Consider the following 15770-nt stretch of genomic DNA (forward strand, 5'->3'; position numbering starts at 1 on the left):
CTTGAAAATGCGGAAAGCCAGGCCGCACTACTGTGAACGGACAGGCGTTCTACACCAAACAGACACGCTTATTCCAAGCACACTAACCTACTAGAAACGGCGTGGCGTAGAACGTAGAGACAGGCACGAGTCAGGCACATCATTCAATGGTGCATCAGTAATGGTCACTTGCAAATAGCAATAGTATTATCTCAAGTATGGGGCTGCCCTCTATTACAACGAATTCGTTTCACAGGATAACCAGATGAAATATTAGTTGAGCCGAAGGAGTGGTAGACAAATCATTTTGTTGCAAGTTTTGGAGCAGGCAGACCGTGCGTCTTATGCTTGATTACAGATATACAGTGTTATAACTAGAGGCCGGATTATATGCAAATGCATGTTTCGTTTCTTGCGTTCCTATCGTGTCATTTTGACACATGAGCACAAATTAGAGGGCAAGGAGAGCTTTTATAGTGCTTTTATAGAGCCTATATATGCCTATTTCGGACGTTGCTGCCTTAGTTCGTATAAGTGCCTGTAAATGCCTGTTTTCAAAAGCGATGCCTATATAAACGCTATTTAACCTCAAATTTTGCTTTCGAGTACCGCTGGAGCCCGCTATTCTTGTTACTCGACAAAATTTAGATTTCGGGACACTGTGGGGTGCAAACTACACTTTATTTCACGAGTTACTTTTATAACTGTCAAGCCGTTGCCTGCATGGCCGTGAATCACTGAAATCCGACGCAAATGTTTATTATATATAAATAAATAAATATATATATATAGTTATTTATTTATTTATATTAAACATTTGCGCCGGTTTTCAGTGATTCACTGTCATGCAGGCGACGGGCAGACGTTGTACAATGCAGACGACAATCCCACGAAATAGTGAGTTGAAGAATTGAAGATACGTTTTAATTCGTGCTACAATACCCTAATGCTGGTTATTTATGATTCGAAGCAATTGCTTGAAGTAAAACTGAAGCAGACGACAGCGTGTCGCCGCTGTTTTCGGCGAGTCTGTTTCGCGCAGACGACGGGACGACGTTGTGCGACGCGAGCGACGAGCCGGCGTAGTTTCAAGTTTCTGCCCGTGTCATCGTTAGGTGAGCGCTTTTGCAGGCCTGGGAATAAGTGAAAGTTTGCGCTTCGACCACTGGTGCTATGGAAGACCGAGACTCTCGGCGCCCTGGAAGGCCACGGAAGGCGCCTGATGAACCGAAGAAAGAGTACGCTCGCGTTTCTTCCCCTGTAGATCGTTGCTGAATAATAGATGTTCACAGGCGTGGAGGTGATTTAAAAGTGCCCTCCGAAACACTAAATATCAATATAAAGACCGTGCGTTCTATTGCCGCTAGTGACCGTGACACAACTAAAACACGTGGTGGTTCGTCGAGGAAATTTGGACCGGACGTGGTGGACGCCCTGCAACGAATCGTACAGGAAAATCCATCCTTCACGCTGGAACAAATAAAGAGGGCTCTCAAGGATGAGATGCCTAACATTGAAGAGAGCACGTTGATGATTGATTGGCTTCTCGATGGCCATGGTTATTCGGTGAAGCTGCTGACCCCGAGCCCAGTAGATAGAAATCGCGCCGATGTGAAACAGCTGTGATGTCGATATGCCCAGTGGCTTCAGAGCGAGGGAACTGCGCTAACACGATACTACATCGACGAGACCAAATTCAATGTATGGTGCTCGCGCAGTTTCGGAAGGGCGAAACGAGGTGCTCCAGCATGCCGTTTGTCAACTAGTGCGAAGGGGCGAATGTAAATGTTATAGCCTGCATGTCAGCGAATGGCCTTCTCCATTGGACAATTGCGGACAAGGTCGACTGGGCTGTCTTCAACGACTTTTTCGCGGAAGTGTCGAATAAAGTTTCACAGCAGGAACCAGGAATACAGGCAGTGTTCCTGTTCGACAGCGCACCAGCGCACCACCGTGCCGAACAGGCTGTCCTCGCGGCAAGCGATCACATGCACAGTCAAGTGGCTACTGCTATACAGCCCATTCTTCAATCCGATTGAGGAGCTTTTCTCAAAGTTCAAGGCAGGTGTAAAGGGCTTCCTAAGTGAGCGGAGGGATAATCTCCACACGACACCGGGAGGGATCTCCAAAAAAGAACATCGCCGTGCACTGCTGGTTGAGGCCGCGGGGCGCTCTATGCAGCACATCCAGCGTGTGGACTGTGCCGCTTATGATAAACACAATTACACTTTTGTAAAAGCTGCCCTTGACTGCCTTGATATGTAGAACACTGCTCAGCAGCACAACTACGGGTGCGTGTTCATGAAAACTGCTTTGCCTGCATAATAATAAATTTTGTCTTTACGGACTTCCCTGGTTCTCTTTCATCACCTATTTTATAACCGATTTAACAAGCTCGACGTTATTAGAACATTTTTTTTCTTGAGGTACGGTGGATGTTTCAACCGGGCATAATCTTTGCTCCGGCATTGCGAAAACATGTCAGCTAGGTCGCAACCGTAGAGACCGGCTCTATAGCACTAAAAAACCGGAATTTAGGCGCCAAAAACAGGCGGCCAAAACACTGTTTTAGGCTCCCAAAATTGTGAATATAGGCACAATAAACTTTCACAAAACTCAAATTTTCCAATAAACAGGTGCGGCATCTGTCTCTACGACATGAAAGCAAGCAAAAATGCTTTAGTTTATAATGGTACAAACGAGTAATGGTTTAGCATAGACATGCGTTTTTCCGCGAAGCAAGTTCGCAGAATACGGTCTCTTCATTTCTAGTTCATCATGGTCAGTTAAGTTTGCACCATCGAATAAACATGCTGCTGGGTCTCTTTCTGTGGGGCATAGCTGAGAAGGGCTACACATGCGCAAATAGCCAGAGTGTAAGGCGCCAGAAGGATTTTTTTTTTTTGCGGCGTATTAACTTGGTCTAACCACACGGGCTCAATTTTTCTTCTGTCTGTGAGCACCTTAAAGGGTCGTTACACAAATTTAAGAGTTTTCAGAAGCGAAAAGGAATGCATGCACTGGGCGCTCAAGATCTCATTTACCAAGATTTGCAGTACTACGCGCGTCGTAAAGAGGTGATATGCCAAACTGAACACGCCTTGACCTTCATCTCATGGGCGTGCGCCCCAACATGGTGAAGGTGATAGAATGGTCCTGCATATGTCAAAGTAGTACGTGACACTGTGAAAACTATTTGAGACAACGTGTGTAACTTGTGCAAACGGTTGCCTAAATAGAAGCATGAAGGTTAACAAAAATGTTAGAACACACAGACGAAATCTATTCGCCTTATTGATTTAATTTCATATCGAGAGAGATGCGAGACTAAGGTGCCTCCATTTTGTTTGCGTTGGTGTTCTCGCAGTTCTCACATCGTGTCGGTGCCCGCATTCGCAACGCTGGGCGTGGTTTTGGTGCATCGTCCCTTACAGAAGTTGTAGCGGTGTGACGCTGTGTATTGGGGTAAGGATACGTTATCCAAGCCAGCCTCTCCAAACGTGCTCGCAGATAGGGAACCATCCCACAAACACTGGCAGTACAATACAAAAGAACATCGAGACGGCAGAACACCGCTTGCGCGCACGGGCTGACATGGGCATCCCATGCGAATGTAGTTTACGCGCGCATGACGTGCTCATGCACGTCATGTGATGCTCCAGCTCCGAGTGACTCTGATACCAATAGCGGGGAAGGAATCGGACTTGCGAAGTCTACATAAAGTTAGTGGCGAAAGTTTTAAGCTCACCTCATCATGCTTTCGCAGCTTCTAATGACCAAATTAAAAAAATTCTAGTGATACATAGCTTTTCATTGGGCACGCAACGTTTTCCACTGTCTAAGTGAAAATTCTCAGGTGACCTAGTGAAGCACCACATGTAAATGACAAATAAAACAAAAACTACATAAATATTGCTTTTTTTATCTGCACTTAACTTCCCCTGAAGACTCTCCACAGTTTCGCATTCATTCTTCATCTTCCTGCCGCTGCACAGAAGCACCTCCTGCTCCCTACGCATCCGAGCGGACGCTGGATGAGAGGCAGAGCAGACGACGCGACATGGATGGTATACACTTGTAGAGGCTAGTCTACCTCCCTCTTGGCTAAAATGCCTTCTGAGTTTGACAGTTCTAAACGTAACTCGTGAAATAAAGAGTAGTTTGCACCCCCACAGTGTCCCGAAATCTAAACTCTGCCGGGTAACATGAACACCGGGTTCCAGCGGTACTTAAAAGCAAAACTTGAGGTTAAATAGCGTTTATATAGGCATCGATTTTGAAAACAGGCATTTACAGGCACTTATACGAATTAAGGTAGCAACTTCCAAAATAGGCATATATAGGCCCTATAAAAGCACTATAAAAGCTCTCCTTGCCCTCTAATTTGTGCTCATGTGTCAAAATGACACGATAGGAACGCAAGAAACGAAACAGGCATTCGCATATATTCCGGCCTCTACTCATAACACTGTATATCCGTAATTAAGCATAAGACGCATGGTCTGCCTGCTCGAAAACTTGCAACGAAATGATTTGTCTACCACTCCTTCGGCTCAACTAATATTTCATCTGGTTATCCTGTGAAACAAATCCGTTGTAATAGAGGGCAGTCCCCATACTTGAGATACATACTATTGCTATTTGCAAGTGACCATTTGTGATGCGCCATTGGATGCTGTGCCTGACTCGTGCCTTTCTTTCTACGTTCTACGCCACGCCGTTTCTAGTAGGTTAGTGTGCTTGGAATAAGCGTGTCTGTTTGGTGTAGAACGCCTGTCCGTTCACGGTAGTGCGGCCTGGCTGTCCGCATTTTCAAGGCATACTTCGAAACACGAGAAGCAACAAAAAGCCGCCTGCATCTTCCCACACGACGACCTATAATAGACTAAATGCGTCGCAGAGTGGTCAGGTTATCGGTTGAATGTTGGGTAATTGAGTGTGGTTTGGAAGATGCTTAATTGTCATTTAGCCTTTATTATTCATATTTATTGAACGAAGGAGAAGCGTTGCCCTCAACGAGTGGTGGGACGATGATGTTCGGTTGTACCCCACTGCTGCTTGAAAGTACTGTTGCTTCCGTCGCATCTACACGAGTCAAGAAAAGCGTCAAGTCAAACGAAAGCCACGTAAAGACGCCTTTGACTGAGTTCGAAACGCGCGATCTGGTGGCTACATATACCGGTTAGCCGGTGAACGGCTGTGCAGTGCGAGCAGTCAGTTTTTTACTAGCAGACGCTGCCTGCAACGGCCTTCAAGTTAATGTTCTCTCAATGACGTTTCGTTTGATATTCATGAAAGCACGTTAGAGAGTGCTTGCATGACTGTTAGTCGTGATGACGTCACGTGAGTCAATAGTGATCAAGTCGGTTGGCCGAGTCATAAGTATAACATTATTGCTCTCTCACAGACGTTTCGTTCGATATGCATGAAAACAGGTTAGGACAGCGCGTGCGTGTGTGATAGACGTGATGACGTCACATGAGTCACTAGTATTCACGTCGCTAGGTCTAGTGAGAGCATTCAAGTTATTACTCTTTCTAAGACGTTTCGTTTGATATACATGAAGGCAGGTTACAGAGTGCTTGCGTGGGTGTCAGGCGCGATGACGTCACACAAGTCACTAGTGATGACGTCACTAGGCCGAGTGACAGCGTTCGAGTTATTACTATATTAAAGACATTTCGTTTGATATGCATGAAGACAGGTTAGGACACCGCGTGCGTGGGTGTCAGGCGTGATGACGTCACGCCAGTCACTAGTGATGACGTCACTGGGCCTTGTGACAACATCAAGTTATTACTCTCTCAAAGACATTTCGTTTGATATGCATGAAGACAGGTTTGGACACTGCGTGCGTGTGGGATAGGCGTGATGACGTCACGGCAGTCACTAGTGATGACGTCACTGGGCTTTGTGACAGCGTTCAAGTTATTACTCTCTCAAAGAGATTTCGTTTGATATGCATGAAGACAGGTTCGGACACTGCGTGCGCGTGTGATAGGCGTGATGACGTCACGTGAGTCACTAGTGATGACGTCACGCGGCCTAGTGCCAGCATTCAAGTTATTACCCTTTCAAAGACGTTTTGTTTGATATGCATGAAGGCACTATATAGAGCGCTTGCGTGAGTCTTAGGCGAGATGACGTCACGCCAGTCACTAGTGATGACGTCACTGGGCCTTGTGACAGCGTTCAAGTTATTACTCTCTCAAACACGTTTCATTTGATATGTATGAACTCAGGTTAGACGCTGCGTGCGTGGGTGTCAAACGCGATGACGTCACACGAGTCACTAGTGATCACGTCACTCTGCCGATTGACAGCGTTCAATTTATTAGCCTCTCGAAGACGTTTCGTTTGGTATACATGATGGCAGGTTAGACATTGCGTGCGTGGGGGATAGGCGTGATGACGTCACCTAAATCACAAGTGATCAAGTCAGTTGGCCGAGTCATAGGTAACACGTTATCGCTCTCTCAAAGTCGTTTCGTTTGGTATGCATGTCGGTAGGCGAGTAAATTACGTGTGCGGGTGATATGGGTGATGAGTCACTGGTGATCGGGTGGCTTGGCCGAGTTTTAGGTATCAAGATCCCGCCCTTTCAAAGACGTTTCATTTGATATGCATGACGGGAGGTTAAGACAGTGCATGCGTGGGTGATATGCGTGAGGTCGTCACCTAAGTCACTCGTGATGAGATCATCGGCCTGGTTAATAAGTATCAAGTTATTACTGTGTGGACGGCGTTTCCTTTGCATGTCGAAGGTGTGAATAGTGCTTACGCGGGTGATAGGCGAGATAATGTCGCGCGAGTCACATTGTGTCACGAGTGACTCATTCATGGTTTTTCCCTGTTAAATTCACTCCAAAGCTATTCACTCCACGGATTCCCGAAAATTCTGGGTCGTTTTGAAGTCACAATGTCATCAGGATTAAATTCGCTGGCGTCCGGATTAAATCGGCTGGCGGTTGGATTAATTTCAGTGGCACTTGGATTAAAATGAATGGCACCTGGATTAATTTCAGTGGCGGCTGGATTAAATTGACTGGCGCCTAGATTAATTTGGCTGGCGCTTGGATTAAATTGAGCGGGAAAACCTGTAGTTGGTATGGCATCACGATAGTTATTGCGCGAGAACAAAACGACGACACAGAGACAAGAAGGACAGTGCGTGCGTGGGTGGTATGCGTGAGGACGTCACCTGAGTCACTCGTGATGAGATCATTGGCCTGGTTAATAGGTATCAAGTTATTACTGCGTGGACGGCGTTTCCTTTGATATGCATGTCGAAGGTGTGAGTAGTGCTTACGTGGGTGATAGGCGTGATGAAGGCGCGCGAGTCACAGTGTGTCACTCATTCATGGTTTTTTCCTCTTAGATTCACTCCAAAGCTATGCACTCCGCGCATTCCCGAATATTCTGGGTCGTTTTGAAGTCACAATGTCATCAGGATTAAATTTGCTGGCGTCTGGATTAAATCGGCTGGCAGTTGGATTAATTTCAGTGGCACTTGGATTAAAATGAATGGCACCTGGATTAATTTGAGTGGCGGCTGGATTAAATTGACTGGCGCCTAGATTAATTTGGCTGGCGCTTGGATTAAATTGAGCGGGAAAACCTGTAGTTACTCCACCAGCAGTGGCGGACTCTCTATTCGACTGCAGGGAATCACCGGGGCTCTTCAATTTACCATCTCAGACTCACCGCGAATAGTCCGCGGGTAGTCCGAGGCTTCCCCGAAGTCGTAAGAAAATTTGAATGCCGCACAGCTTCTCAGCGAGTTCGAGAAGGTAAATCGAAGAGCACCACTGTCGTGTAGAGGCCCTACGTAGTGAAAAGACCTAGCCGCAAAGCTGACAAACCTATAAAAACACGGCCTGTCCGCGTAACACAGAAAAATGGTTAGTCCTGCATTGCTCTCGTGCAGCCCGCGCACCGCGGAGATACATGCATCCTAGACTGTGCCCATAAAGCTTGTGCACGCCATACCCTGTTTTGCGTTTAAATGATCGCTGGAAAATGGTAATTCATGCCACATACCATGCTCCCATCGCTGTCTGTGACTCCGCCCTGCTTGCACAGCGGCACACAGCAGTGTACTGGCATTTCGCCAGCAAAAAAAAAAAAAAAATGGGACTGCGACAGTCAAAGCGTTGAAGCGCGTACGTTCGCATGGGGGTCGCCCGCGCGTAGTGGTCAAGCCTCGCCAGCATCAAAGTGGCGGATATTGTACCTGCTGCGTTCACTAGATGGCGCTGTTAATTTCGCATATTGTCTATTGCTATCGCAATAAAACGTAGACACACAGGCTCATATACATATGTGGGCATGTAAATAAATGGCATAGCTACTAATGCACTAGTTCAGTGCTGTGTAATAAATATCAGTAAACAGTAAACAGAGTCAGTATAAAAATGAGTAATAATGTGCAAAGTGTTTTAGGGGCGAAGCTCCTTAGGGCGTGGGCTGTGCGTCCCCTGTAGCCTGTATGTAGCCACCTCTAGTTTAGTTCTTGCAGTGTTCACTAGATGGCGGTACCGTCCCCTGTATGTAACCACCTCTAGTTTAGTTCTTGCAGTGTTCACTAGATGGCGGTACCGTCTCCTGTATGTAGCCACCTCTCGTTTAGTTCTTGTAGTGTTTACTAGATGGTGGTACTTGTAGCTGATGATGAAAAGATGCAAGATGTTATCAACTAGAAAGCGGTACTTGTAGTTGATGAAAGACGCGAGATCTTATAAAATAGGAATGATGTCACATATGGCGCGTGTCATTGGTTGAAGGCAATCGTTCGATTTAGTGCGGCGACGTACGCTAGGGGGAGCGATGTAATAAAATCGGGTGGGCAAAATGTACAGAGGATTCATGGTTTACCAGGTTACCTCCGGAGCTTCGCCCACTCATCATCATTCACTTCGTGGATATGGCGGAATTTTTCTATTATAGTGAATAATTGGTATAGGACAAAAATAAAATAATAAATGAAAAGAAAACATGGTGTGGCCCTCGAACAGAAGGAATTATCGAAGAAAGTATTGTCTTGATTTTTGCTGATGGACATATGATGTCCCACGTCCCGCCGCGGTGGTCTAGTGGCTAAGGTACTCGGCTACTGGCCCGCAGGTCGCGGTATCAAATGCCGGCTTCGTCGGCTGCATTTTTGATGGAGGCGAGAATGCTGTAGGGGCCCATGTGCTCAGATCACCAGTGCCCTACTTACTGAGAAATTAAGGTAAATGCACAAGAACACAAGCGCTGCAGTAGGACATTTTCAAAATGATCCCGATTACATCAGACAGACCGCCTACAATTAATCACTAAAAATTGATCTAACTGCACTAAATAAAGAACCTTCCGTGCATCAAGAGACAAAAAAATGCTGCTTGGTCGTTTTGTGTTTCATTCATGGGAAAAAAAAAGAACCGCTGGACGTTACTATATAGGGAACGGTGCGAGTGGTTCAAAAATTCCATTTTCGCGTGGTTACATGGGACAGGTAATGGAATCTAGCGGGATGCAGTTGAAACAAAATTGTCTGCAATCTAGAAGCCAATGGTGAGATATTGATCAATGGCCGTTGTTGCTGCTGTGGCTCCCGCTGCTTTCTGTCTGCTGCTACTAGCGCAGTAAAGCTGGGCAATGTTGTGCATTGCAACAGTGACGTGAGTCGGTCCGGTCAGTCCGCTTCTTGAGGCGGGTACATTGAAGTGTGCTAATTTCATGCGGAGCACTAAAACGTGATTTTATTTCGAAATACTCCCTTCGTTGGCACAAAAGTAACACTACGAGGTTTCTGGACCACCATTTCAACCATCAGCTTCGTCTTAATAGTTGACTTTAGTGTCCCTTTGAGGGTCTTCATAAAATCTCCAGAAATTTGGTATGATAAGAATATGAACCACTTAGAAGACGACGCAGTTCATTTTTACTGTTCGGGAAATATAGCAACTAATAAACGCCATCAAAATTTAGGTGTTCATGCCGTTTGGTGCAGAAATTGCACGGTGGCGTCGCCACCCACATTTTCTTTTCGCGCGTTTTCTTGCTTATCGAGCTTCTTCTAGCGGCAAGCATGGTGATTTCGTCATCGTGAAAGAGTAATTTATAAAAACAAGAAAGGCTGTTTTCCTTGTTACGTTGTCTCCGATTTTTTTTTTTTTTAGACTGAAGTCACTCTATATTTGTATGAGCAACGTACGTTTTCCACTTCTTCGTAGTGTTGGGCCGTCTTTGCGACTTGTACTGGGTTCACGGCTTGACGGGGGCGTCCAGAACATCAACGAACGGCACCTCCACCAGATGTCAAAAATTAGTGACGTTAACGAAGGTAGCAGATGGCATGTCCTAGACGAAACTCTTTATTTGGCGAACTTGTGACCGGGAGACGGAAAGTCAGGCAACTGCAATACCGACTGTGCGATGATGCGGCGAACGAAGCATCATCCTTCGATAAATGTGATCATCGTTGAAACGCGCCGTTTTTTTACCCACCATGCATTGACTTTTCCAGCAGCCTTATCACTGAGGTTGGCGCAAGCTCTGGAATAAGCTTGTCTGCTCCCGTCCTGCACACAATCTTAACAAAATGACCTACTAAAATAGCGAAGCATCTGCAACACTGAGGCGTGGTGTGCGCCGAGCATTGCTTACAGTATTTGTGGTGGTAAACCAAACACAGCGAAATTCCGACCAGAAGTGCCCGTGACAATATTAAGTGAGTATATGTTTTATTGTCTCATAGTACACGCAAATATAATGGGTCACAGCAAAGTACCACGACGTTTTTGATTTGATGATTGATATGTAGGGTTGACGTCCAAAACTACCATGTGATCATGAGAGACGCCGTAGTTGAGGGCTCCGGAAATTTTGACCACCTGGGTTTTTTTTTTTTTTCGTGCAACCAAATCTGAACACACGGGCCTACATCCACAACGTTATAGGTGTCTACAAATTCTTAGTTGATATATCGTATGTTGTACGGCACCATCTACACTCGCGGACAACTTTTCTTGGTAACGAAGAGAAAGCTATAAGTGCGGAGTTCCTGCACGTGTACCACTACGCGAAGTAGTCCGGTATTGCGTGCGTTCCGCTCCACTGTGTGGCTGCGCGTCATCAGCGTTTCATATCGACGCAGACTCCTTTCGGTTTTCGAGGACAAGCGTTTGGACGAAGAAAACTACAGGAAACGCATAGACGAAGGAAACTACGAGACAAGCGCAAACTGTAGGACAAAGCGCTTAGAACAAGAAAAGTACAGGACAGTGTTGTTCGTCTAAGCGCTTGTTCTGCAGTGTTCTTCGCTCATGCGCTTGACCTGCAGTTTTTTTTTTTCGTTTTGTCCCACGTTTTTTTGTGCTACTGGGTCTCATAATTGTTGCTGGATGTATTCACCAGGGTCTGCCAAGGCGATGCTGAATTGTCGACCTCATTAGCCCAAGTTTACAACCATAACATAGGAAATGATATGGTTGTTAAACCAGACGTGCCGATTAAATAATGAATTAGTAAAGCGCATAGCCTCGCTGCTCGGGCAGCCACTTATAATACAGGAGCGTGCACTCATTGTAAGGAATATAAGTGTATGTCGCAACTTGTCATTTAACCGCCATCTGCAGTCCTAGCCACGTTTGTTTGTGCTATAGATTCGTGTATCAGACGACCAATTTTCATTTGGCAGTCTGCGCTCGTCTCGCTTTCCTTTCTCTATTTTGATATTTTCGCGCCGTTCATCATTACAGCGCAAAACGAACAGGCCAAGCAGTTCGATATTCTAGGTAATTACCAAATACAACGCTGTTTTGGCCTAGTCTGTTCACGAAAAAGCTGTCAATCACATCTGTTCAGAGCAGGCAGTCGCCTTCGAAAATCCTCGTGGGGTTCCCTGCAGCGGCGTGGGTTTCTCGTTGGCCAAGATCAAGAGCGCGCCAAACAACCAGAAGAGTGATTGGGGAATGGGGTCGTTTGCCGTTGAACCGAGTGAGCCCGTTGAGGGAAGCGTATAAGATAAATTTTGCAATGTTCCAGTCCTAATATGGGACTATTCAAGCAGTGTTTTACATCTCTAGATATAAATACGGCACCTAGCCATCATGGATTTCTAGCGATTACGTTGCTCAACTTGCTTACCGGAAGGTAGCGGGATCGAATCCCGGCCGCCAATCCCGGCATTTCGATGGAGGTAAATTGCTAGAGGCCCGTGTACTCAGCATGCGTTGAAAGACGCCAGGAGGTTGAAATTTCCGGAGCCTTCTGGTACGGCATGCCTCGTAATAATACCGTCTTTTGGGTATACGTAGAACGCCAAAAATAATAATAGCAAACCCAAAAGCCCCGACTCCTGCAAGGCCATGTGAAGTCGTCTGTGTTGGTGCCTGCAGAAAGTAAATAGCACTAAACACGTGAAAATGCAGGCAAATTGCTTTCTTTCTTCTAGTATTATTTTGCATTGCATAAATTTTAGCAACTTCTTCTAAATAGTATTGTTTGTTACGTCCGCCCTGACAGATTTCATCGTCGAGAAGGTCAACAGAGTTCTTGAACACACAAAAGCAGGAGAGTGTCTCCAAGCTCGGGGTGTCGTCAAATTATTGACGAAGGAGGAGGAGGAGGAGGAATGAAAGAGGAAGGACAGGGAGGTTAGCCGGTTCTCAGACCGGCTGGCTACCCTGTACTGGGGAAGGGGGTAAGGGGGATAAAATATGAGAGAAAAGAGACGTTGTAAAAAACGGGAGAGAGAAGGTCATCAGACGATCCATGACGCTGCTTACAGTCTGTCTCTAAGACCACTTGCCCGCAGAAAGCGCAACAACGCTCTCATTGCCTTGCGTGCAGAGGACGGTCTCGGCCAGTGTCCTAATACGCTTTCTTCCGACAATTGGCGATTGGCTAGTCTATCTAAAGCTTTCGACAGTTCTTTTCTTGGCACGCTGAAGCGAGGACACTCGCAGAGAAGATGGAAGAAAGTCTCTGCGCAGCCACAGTTGTCACATGTTGGGCTGCTGGCTATACCGATTCGAAACGAATAAGCATTCGTAAAGGCCACCCCAATCCACAGACTGCACAAAAGTGTCTCCTCAGCTCTCGTTATTCCTGATGGAAGACGGAGCTGTAGGTGTGGGTCCAAATTATGAAGGCGGACGTTGGTGAATGCCGGTGAATTCCACTGAGCAAGTGTCAGTTCTCGTGCAAGTGATCGAAGCCTTGCAGCGGCGTTCGTTCTTGGTAATGGTATAGCTGCACAAGGGGCATCATCATGAGTAGATCGGGCTGTTCATCTGCACGGTCGTTTCCATCAATGCTGCAGTGGCCTGGTATCCATTGATACGCTATGTCATGTTGTTTCTTATAGCCCGGTGATGAAGCAGTCGTAATTCAGCAATTAGCTGTTCGTTTGGTCCATGACGATATGGCGAGGCGATGCCCTGGAGGGCTGCTTTGGAGTCGGAGAAGATTGACCATGTCTGTTGCGGTTTTTCAACTAGGAACTCCAGAGCGGCACGAATGGCGGCGAGTTCTGCCGCCGTGGATGATGTCAGATGCGAGGTCTTGAACTTTATCGTGATGGATTTCTCCGGAATTACCACTGCGCCTGTTGAACTTGTTGAAGTTACCGACCCATCCGTGTAAATTTGAATGCGTCCACTGTGTTTATCATGCAGAAACAGTACTGTTGTTTGTTTTAGGGCCAAATTAGACAAATTTTTCTTCTTTTGCATTCCGGGGATGGTTATCAGGGCTTCCGGTGGATGTAGACACCACAATGGTAACTACGGTCTTGCTGCGTGCGTGAAGTTCGTGGGAATCACCGTGCGATGTGGGGCAATAATAGAGCAGAATGCAGAGCGTGGCCTGGAAGTTGGAAGGAAGGCGAGGTGATGCGATTGAATCCGGGTGGCATGTCTTATGTGCGTTCTTAAAGCATCGACACGAATGTAGGTTGTGATAGGGCGTTCATGAGCGATTGCGACAGTCGCTGCTGAGGATGCGCTTCTCGGAAGCCCGAGGCATATTCTCAGTGCTTGAGCTTGTAATGACTGGAGGATGCGTACATTTGTTATGTGGGACTTGCCAAGCACAGGTAGGCTGTAGCGCATGAAGCCAAGAAAAAGTGCAGCATACAGTTGAAGCATGGCTCGAACCGATGCACCCTATGATTTTCCTGCAAGAAACCTTAGGACATGTGTGATCATGGTCAGTTTCTTCTTCATGTAAGCGATATGAGGGCTCCAAGACAAGTCACAATCTATTATTACTCCCAGGAAACGGTGGGTCTTTTGATAGCTGATCGTGTGTCCATTAATTCTGATGCGGTATGGCGTCATTGTCTTGCGCGTAAACGCAACCAGTGAACATTTATCAGACGACAGCTCCAGTCCTCGTCCTTGAAGGTAGTTTGACGTCAGTGTAGCCGCTGTCTGAAGCCTGGCTCGTACGTATAGACGCGTGACCTCTGATGCCCAGATGCAGATGTCGTCCGCGTATATCGACAGATGTACGGAGTGTGGCAGGACGTCAACAAGGCCGATGAGCGCAAGGTTGAAAAGTATGGTGATTAGGACCCCACCTTGAGGTACGCCGCGATAAGTATGATGGTGCCTTGTTGCACCATCTTCTGTCTGAACGAAGAAGGTTCTGTCCTTCAAATAGCTGTAGATTCATTGGTAAACGCGGCCTCCCCATCTAATGCTGCCCAAGGCGTCCAGGATGGTTTCATGTAGTACATTGTCATATGCAGCCTTAATATCCAAGAAAAGCGCCGCTGATAATCTCTTTAGGCTTTTCTGCTGTTGTACAGACGTGACAAGATCAACAACATTGTCTATGGAAGGCCGTCCACGTCGAAAGCTGGTCAAAGCATCAGGGTCAAAGCATATATATTGTTATGTTCCAACTACCACTCCAGGCGAGTCGGCACCATTCTCTCCGTCACCTTTCCAAAACAGCTGGCAAGCGCGATGGGGCGATAGGAGGCCATGTCCAGAGGCGATTTGTCTGGTTTGAGCAGGGGCACAAGGCGGCTGTACTTCCACGAAGGAGGAACCAAACTGTTGCTTCACGAGTCATTGTATACAGCTAGAAGGGCACGCCGAGCTGTTTGTCCTATAGGTTAGCAAGGGCCATGTAAGTGACTCCATCGGGTCCAGGCGATGACGAGCGCTTGCATGCTGCCAATGCTGCCTGAAGCTCCTCTAGAGAAAACATATTGTCCATCCGACTGTCTCTGGACACCGGCGCGTTTCGTAGGTTACTCATGTTGATCCCGGATCGCTTGTTTGCAACCATGGCACAGAAGTCTTCTGCTACGTCGATTTCACGTCGGCTTTGGTGGAGAGTAAGGCATCTGAACGGACGATGCTGTTGTGGCAATGTTCGTAGGCCGCGGATTATTCTCCATACTTGCGAAAGAGGTTTGTGGGGATCGAGCGACTCGCATAGTGACTTCCATCGTGGCGACAGTAGTGCATTTATTCGGCGTTGAATCTTCTTTTGTAGACGTCTCGCCTCCCTCAAGTCGTAGATGGATTTCGTGCGCCTATAACGTCGTTCGGCGTGACGACGGATTGCTTGAAGTCGCTCCAACTCCACCTCATATTTGCGAAAATCTGGCAAAGGTCCACAATTAAACGTTGCCTCTTGGATAGCGGCCTTCATTATACCTTCTAGGCTTTCAAGAGAACCTTCTTGGTTTCTCTCGCATTGCTTCTCTGTAGATGATCTGTACTTTGACCAGTCTATCCGTGAAGCGGGGGTGCACGTTAAAGAACCCCAGGTGGTCGAAATTTTCG

This window comes from Rhipicephalus microplus, chromosome 7 (genome assembly GCF_043290135.1).
Source record: "Rhipicephalus microplus isolate Deutch F79 chromosome 7, USDA_Rmic, whole genome shotgun sequence".
Lineage (NCBI taxonomy): Eukaryota > Metazoa > Arthropoda > Arachnida > Ixodida > Ixodidae > Rhipicephalus > Rhipicephalus microplus.